Source organism: Myotis myotis, unplaced genomic scaffold (genome assembly GCF_014108235.1).
Source record: "Myotis myotis isolate mMyoMyo1 unplaced genomic scaffold, mMyoMyo1.p scaffold_m19_p_9, whole genome shotgun sequence".
Lineage (NCBI taxonomy): Eukaryota > Metazoa > Chordata > Mammalia > Chiroptera > Vespertilionidae > Myotis > Myotis myotis.
Window position 1 is genome coordinate 75,080,096 of NW_023416401.1, and position 8,212 is coordinate 75,088,307.

The 8,212-nt window shown below is 51.3% G+C and overlaps 1 pseudogene; it reads right to left on the reverse strand.

The window, feature by feature from the left end:
- Positions 1-2,039: 2,039 nt before the first annotated feature.
- On the reverse strand, positions 2,040-5,986 carry LOC118662480 (annotated as a pseudogene).
- Between the last annotated feature and the right edge of the window lie 2,226 nt (positions 5,987-8,212).

Sequence of the window (8,212 nt, forward strand, 5' to 3'; positions counted from 1 at the left end):
GGAGGCCCGGATCCAGCTTCGTGTGGCAGGGTTGCTGAAATCCCCTTTATTTACTTTTGAACCATTCAGAGGAAAAAAAGAGAGAAAGAAAATACAGTAGAAGCAGATGTTCCCTTTTCAATAGTTTCAGCAAACACTCGGGGCCTTGGCCATAGCTGCTTCCCGTGGTCCACACAAGCTGTCCTTATACTGCAGTTGGTGGCCTGTTGGATAGCAAACAACATGGGGAGATTGCTCCAAGGGCGTTCAGGGTTTGGATCTTTCTGTAAATCCTGATGTCTGGGGAAAAGAATCTTTGAGCCCCGGTTAAGAGGAAATGAAGTTAAGATCCTATGATCTTGATTAAGGAATCAAATTGTCTTCTCAGCTGGTACGGGCTAAATTGTGTCCACATCCACCACCTCCATTCATATGTTGAAGCTCTAACCGCCCCTAGTATCTTAAAATGTGGCTGTATTTGAAAATAAGGCCTTTAAAGAGGCAATCAAGTTCAAATGAGGCCCCTAGAGTGGGCCCTAATCCAGGCTGACCGGTGTCCTTGTAAGAGATTAGAACACAGAGATATCAGATGTGCCCTCACAGAGAAGAGGCCATGTGGGGACATACCCATCTGCAAGCCCAGGAGAGAGGCCTTGGGAGAAACCACATCCTGAGGACTTCCAGTCTCCAGAACTGAGAGGAAATACAATTCTGCTGTGGGAGCCACCCAGTCTGTGAAGCTTTGCTACGGCTGCCCCAGCAGACAGAGGCACCGGCTCTGATCCTGCCTACTGCTCAGCATCACCTGCAACTGGCCAGACGGCCTGTGTCCAGGCAGCAGGAGGTCAAACATACTTCTTGAATGAATAAATGAATAAACGAATGGGGGAAATTGACATTCCTCTCCTCCAGTTTCCTTATTTCTCTGAAATAGGCATAGTTATAGTAACTCTGTCACAGGGTTGTGGTGGGAAGTACCTGTCAAGTGCTTAGGATATTATGGCTGGCACATGGCAAAACCCAAAAATGTATTTGCACTGATGACATTTACTATTAAGCTTGATATTGTATTTCATCTTTTGGTGGCTTTAGAGACAATGATCTTTGAAGTAGTGGGGTACATTCTTGGGCAACATAAGGATTTTACTGCATGCCTTTCCAATAGCACTCAGGTTGTTTTAGTCTATTGTATCTAACTAGAGGCCCGGTGCACGAAATTCGTGCACTGGGGATGGGTAGGAAGTCCCTTAGCCCAGCCTGTGCCCTCTCGCAGTCCGGGACCCCTCCCTCCTTACCACCCACCTGCTTGCTGCTTCCTACCGCTCAGCTTGCTGCTCCTTAGCGCTGCCACGAAGGCCTTGGGTCTGCTGGGTGCCGGGCCTGCGAGTTTGTGTCTCTGATACCCCCAGCAGCCCCAAAACCTTGATGGCGGGGCTTGGGGCTGCTGGGTGCTGGGGTTGCGGATCTGTGTCTTCGATCAGGGCCCCGGCAGCCCCAACACCAAGGCGGTGGGCCTTGGGGCTGCTGGGTACAAGCCCTCCCAGCATGTTTGTGTCTTCTATCAGGCCCTCAGCAGCCCCAGCACCGAGGTGGTGGGCCTTGGGGCTGCTGGGTGCCCAGCCTGCAGGTTTGTGTTTCTGATTCTGCCCCCAGCATCCCCAGCTCCGTGATGGTGGGGTTTTGGTCTGCTGTGCCAGGGCTGCTGGGTGCCGGGCCTACTGGTTTGTGTCTCTGATCAAGACCCCAGCAGCCCCAACACCACCTCAACGGGGCTTGGGGCTGCTGGGTACCAGGCTCCCCTGTGTGTTTGTGTCTGTAATCCGGCCCCCAGCAGCCCCGCAGCCCCAGCACCGCCTAAATAACTTAAGGGAAACTTTATTTAGTCTTCTTTTAAAAGAAATCTAGTTTAAAAATGAGTTGCAGTTAAGAGAGAACAAAGAACATGGTACCTAAGAGTGAGATAGACAGACAGAGGAGAGGCTGGGCACTGGTCAGGGGCTTACATGCCAGCTATTCTCCACCTGGGAAATGATGTAAAATCGGTTTCTTTAGTTTTCTGCTCAATGGTCTTCTCCAGCGAGTGGAGTGGCATCTTCTCGCTTCTCCCTGGGGCCTGGCTCGGTGGTCGCCTTGGGGTCTGGCTGCGCTCCAGCGGGATCCGCTCGGGCCTGCCTGCTCCGCCTGGCCCTGCCCACACATTGCTTCCTCTGAGTCTTCCTTGGGCGCAGCCCCGGTCCATCAGCTCCTCCTGTGTCTGCACCGCTTCCACAGGCCGGGAAAGAGGCCCACACGGAGTTCAGGTCTGCAGGGAGCTGGTCCTCTGCTTTCAGAACCTTCGGGATCTCTGCTTGCAATTGTTCCCTTCCATGACCTTCCTTCCCTACCTCTGGCATCTTCCGGGAGCACCGCATGCCTGGCCTCCAGCAGCAGGTTGTCTTTGTATGGCTTTCAGGGCAGCTTTCAGGGCCTGGTGGCCGCACTGTGGCCCTTCCCCAGTAAGTCCTGCTGCACCAGGCGCATGTGCGCCCGCCCCCCACCCCCCTCCACCGCGCCCTCCAGGCATGGCGGCTCCATGCTGTGCTCAGGGCCTGGGATTTAAGCAGCAGGGTGGTCCTGATGCGGTAGAGCTGGGCCAGCTGGGTCAGCTTCCTGTGCTGGTCAGAGATGGGGGGTAGGGGGGTGGCTCAGGCTGGACCCTGGGGGACTCTGCTCATCCTGGTGGGCCTTTGGGCTCCCCGGCCAGGCAGGTGGTCCTGCCCTCCATCTCTGATAGCTGGGAGCCACTGTCAGGGCTTGGTGCGCCCCCGCGGGGGCCCAGCTTCCTGAGGGGAGCCCGGAGTCCTAGTGCGGGTGGCTGTGGCAGCCAAGCAGAGTTCCCACAGGCTGCAGTGGGGGCTGGGTGCGCCCCCTGGGTGGCGGCCCCTGCCAGCAGCTGCAGGAGGCAGGCCTCAGATTTGGACTTGAGCAGGTGGGGCAGGCGGGGCAGCAGCTGGACAGGGGGGCGGCGGCGGAGGCCGAGCAGGGCGGGGGTGAAGGGGCCTGTGGTAAATCTAGGGGTCAAGGCGCTGGCTCCACCACAGGGGCTGGGGTCGCAAAGTCTTGCAAGGAGGTGGGTGAGAGGGTGCCGTAGGCGGAGTCCATGGAGCAGGAGCTGCCCTCCCCGGGGCCCAGGACCAGCAGTTCCCTGGTCGGTGTGACAGATGAGGCGGTGGCACGGAGGGACATCTCGTCCGACTGGGAGCTGAAAGGGCCGCCCTGGAACTTCGGGAGAGGAGAGCGTCTCCCCGGCCACCAGCACCACCATGGCCAGGGTCTCCGTGGAGCCGTCTGAGGCGCAGTGCTGGGAGTCCAGGCTGTTGCTGCTTTTGCGCAGGATGGTGGGGGAGCTGGCGGGGGAAGTGCTACTCTCCCCACCCTCCTCTTCCTCTTCCTCCTCCAGGCTCTGCAGGTGCTGCTGGCTGCCTGTGTGCTCCTGCGCATGCAGCTGCTGCAACTGGTTCTGGGCATTGTAAATGGAGTCCACCCAGCCCCAGCACAGAGCCTGCCCGCTGGCCTGGAACGTGTAGGCCCCCACGGCACTGTGGAACTCGTTCAGGTAGATGAGGAGGAAGGAGCCAGGGTCCCGCAGCTCCCGGCACACGATCTTGTCCACTAGCAGTGGTGGCCTGATGACCTTGGTCCTCTCAGCCTTCTTCACTGCCTTGGTCACTAAGAGCAGGTCTGTGAAGAGGAAGCAGTACACGTCCATCTTGCTGTGCTTTCCCTCCTTCATCCTCAGGCTGCCCTCCAACAGCAGCTGACACGTCTCCTCTGGGGAGGCTCCAGGGATGGGCGCGGTCAGGTCCAGGTGCAGAAATTCCTTCAGGAGCTTGTCCACCTCGTCGTTGCTACCCTCCACCACCTCATAGGCATCCATGCGGCTCACCATGGCCGCCAGCTGCTGCCGCATACACGCGTTCACGTGGTGGATGAAGCACTCCACGGAGCTGATCATGGTGATGACGGCCTCCTTGGCACGCGGCTCGTCCGTCTTCCTCAGCACCGACTTGAGCAGCAGCGGGTAATGGGTGAGCCACTGGTGGGGCTTGGCGAGCATGTCGCTCAGCTTCAGCCGCTGGCACTGCTGGTGCTTCTCAGCCCATGTCATGTAGGACTGGAAGAGGTCGTTGTCGTGCAGCAGGCTGTGCGTGTACTCCATGCAGCCCTCCTCCTCTATGCAGTACCGGATGTAGGGCTTGAAGAGGGAGTGGAACATCTCAAAGCCTTTGAGGAGGTCCCGGCTGCAGGAGCGCCCGCGTGTGCAGCACCTTCTCCACCATCGGAGCCATCACGCTGCCCCACAGCCCGCGGTGCAGATGTGTGATCTCGGGGATGTTGCTGAACAGGAGCGGGGCGTGCAGGTGTCCGGACTCCTCCCCAGGGCAACCCGTCACCCAGGAGTCCCTGCCGCTCCATTCACCCCCTCAGCCAGTGGGGAGTGCCCTCAGTGGTTCTGCTGCTCTGGGTGCTGGGGAGGAGGAGGCCACAGAGGACAAGGCCCTGAAGCAGGAGGAGGCCGCGGAAGGCAGGAGAGGAGCCCAGGACTCACAGCACCCCTGCCACCACCCTGCGTCCCGCTGGGGCCTGCACCCAGGAGTGCCATGGCTGCGGCAGGGCCACTGGCTGGGCTTGGAGGTGAGTCCTCCATGCACAGTCCCAGCAGCCTGCCTGGTGTGGGTGGGGATTTTGGGTCACCTTGAGGGAGGCTCCGGCCTTTCTCTGCTCCTCTCTTGGTGGAGCGGCGGGACTCCAGCACTGAGGTCAGAGGTGCTGCCTTCCAGCCCCCAGGCCACTTCTCGGAGTTGGAAGTTGCGCCATCGGCCTCTGCCTAGGACCGGACCTCTGCACCCCCAGGGTGCATAAACACACAGGGCTTCCATCAGGCTTCGCTGATCCTGGGACATGAGGCCTCGCTGCTCTGCGGCTTTGGGGCTGTTTGGCTTCGCTCCACCACTTGGAGCTTGCATATGCAAATTAATCGCCATCTTTTAGCTTCTGTAATTGAAACATTGTATCTTTTGGTGCTCTTGCTTCAGGAGCTCAGAGCCTGGCGGCAGGCGGCGGCAGGAAGGGAACCTTGGCTTCCTCCATCGCTGGGGCAACCAAGCCTCCTGTTCGCTTCAGCTGCCTGGCTGCCGTGCCATCTTGGTTGGCAGTTAATTTGCATATCGCCCTGATTAGCCAATGGGAAGCATGTTGGAGGTACGGTTAATTACCATGTTTGTCTATTATTAGATAGGATTGCTTTGTGGACCAGAAAAATCACAGAAATTAGAAGTGGATGAGTCAGTTCCCATCACATCTGGTTCTTTCTTTAACGGTTGGATTAGGTTATTTTATAACAATTTGGGGCGGGAATGGTCTGTAGGAGGAACAAACTGGCATTCCTTACTTTTCCCCATTCTCCAGTCCTAGCAAATGCCTTGGACTCAAAACAGGCAGGACTTGGGCCTGGATTGTGCATTGCAGGGTAGGGGAGAAAGGTCAAGTTTGTACAACAATGCTTGAAGTATAATAAGAGATAAAACATTCACAATTGTTGTCTTAAGTCTTCCACTATGAGCTAGATTTTCTCTGTTGAAAAATTTTCCGAGCTTCATGTGATTACCCTTATTATTCCTCCCCTCAGTAATAGTCTCCCACAGTAAAAATTAACAGAGCCCATTTTTGTTCCTTCTCTCTATTTCCTGGGTACAGAGCCAGCCTGCTGCATGCTGCATTAACCATTCAAACCAGCCTCAGACTTGAGCTGCACTGAAAGTGTTTCTAATTTCAACCTGTCTGTCTTCCATGAGGCTTTGTTTATGCAATGGGCACTGTCTCAGGGACCCGTGGCCCCTCTGCCATTTCAGTTTCATCACTGCATTAGTATTAATTTGTGATTTCTCACTGTTGATTTACCTGTTGATTTGCCCATATCCTGCAGCACTTTTAAGTCAGGAGCTCCTGGAGAGCATGCTGGCGTCATTGCATTTTCGGTAACCTCTCCCCGCATGTGAGCAGAGTGCTTAATACTTAAGTGAAGGGATGGAAGGTGCTGTTCACAGGTCCTTTTCTATCTTCTACCCTCCTGCCCTTCAGGGTCACCTCTATTCTCTATTTCCTCCTCTTGCTCATTTCTTTCTGAGCAGTAAGTGTAGCAAAGCTCACTGAGATCAACAAGTATGCCATTGAGAGGTTAGGCAGAGAGGGAGAGTGTTTTACATTTTTTATTTTAAAATGCTGTGTGCTGCCAGAAAAAGTAAACAGGGTGGGGAACACATCACACATCCTGATTTCTTTTTTGAAATTAAACTTATTGAGTGACATTGGTGAATAAAATTAAATAGGTCTCAAGTATACCATTCTATATTGCATCATCTGTATATTTGCATTGTGTGTGTTCACTACCCAGAGTCAAATCTCCTTCCATTACCACATACTTTACCTCCTTTACCCTTTTATACCTCTTCCCCATCCTCCTTTCCCTCTGGTGATCACCATACTATTGTCAGTGTCTAATAGGATGATTAGTTTGCCTGTTTTTGAAATTTATATAAATGAAACCAAACAGAAAGGCCTATTTTGGGCTTGGCTTCTTTGACTCAACACCACATTTGTGAGATTTACCTATGTTGTTGCATGTAGCAATAGTTTGTCCATTTTTGTTGATGTATAATATTCCATTGTGTGAATACATACCTTGTTCAATCTCTTTACCTATTATACTTATAGGTCGTTTCAGTTTGGGGCTATTATGAATAGTGTTCGGAATACTACTGCATGCTTATTGTTTTGTTTATATTTCTGTTGAGTATATAACTCAGAGTGGAATTACTGGGTCATAAAATATACTTTGTTCAGCTTTAGCAAGTTTGGTTAAACATTTTTCCAAAATGGTTGCACAAATTTACATTCCCACCAGCACTGTATAAGCAGTCCCATTATCCCACACTTGGTACTGTCTGCCTGTCATTTTAGCTATTCTGGAATGTGTGTTATAGTTTTGTTTTGAGATTCAATGGTTTGGAGTAAATTCTGATGCCTAGTGCCAGATAAATCTATCAACCTGGAAAGATATAATACCTAAAATGAAATAATACAAAAGGAGTATGAGGCACTTAAAGGGCTCACACTAAACTTGGGAAGATAAGAAATTTAAATATGACCCTAACCTATGTAAAGTGAAGTAATGAAGTGTCTGGGACCAATGTTTCCCTCTTTTTTTCTAATCTTCACCCAAGGATATGTTTTTATTGATTTTAGAGAGAGAGAAAGGGAGATAGATAGATAGATAGATAGATAGATAGATAGATAGATAGATAATAGATAGATAAAAACATTGATCAGTTGTCTCCTGTAAGTGCCCCAGCTGGGGATCGAGCCCACATCCTAGGTATGTGCCTTGGCCGGGAATAGAACCTGCAAACTTTTTGGTGTATGGGAGGATGCTCAGATGGACTGAGCCATCCTGCTGAGGCTAAATGTTCTCTTGATGTTTTTTGAATGTTGGGTATAAATTGTTCAAAACAAACAGTAGAATCAGTCCCTGAACAGAGAGAGGACAGATGATAGAGCCTTGGTGCTGAGAAAAAGAATGAAATGGGACTTCAGCTGGGCCTTTGGTGTAAGATGTTTGCAGGTGAAGAAAACTGTGTGAGTGGGTGGGCACATTTGTGCATGTGTAACACTGAGATCATATTTTATTATCTACAATTACCTAACTTGCTAACACCTTGAGAAGAGTCAAGATTATGTCAGAAACACAAGGTGCAGGGATCAGCTCATTGAATGTTTCAAAGGATGAGTGCCATCCTTTATGTTTCAAACTGTCCTCTTCTCTCTTGCATTAGCTCTGACTTCAGACATTTAGAACCAGAGCAAAATGTGCTTTGAAATTAGGAGGGAGGTTTAAAACATGACTTCTGTTTTGTTCTTAACTGTTTAGAGTGGGGAAATAGATTGTGCAAAATCTATTTCTCACCTCAGATTTCAAAATAGTAAAGTAAATCCCTCATTTCTTATAGACATTTAAAAAGAAGAAATGTTATTATAATCATATACCACTAGAAAGGTCTTTATGATGCTTTTATCTTCGTTGGCATTTTTTTTAACTTGATCTCATAAATAGGAAATTTGACAGAGAAGGCTTCTCACCTCCAAATGCTAATTTTCACTTTTTGTATTTAGAAAACAATACTTTGGGCAACATCTC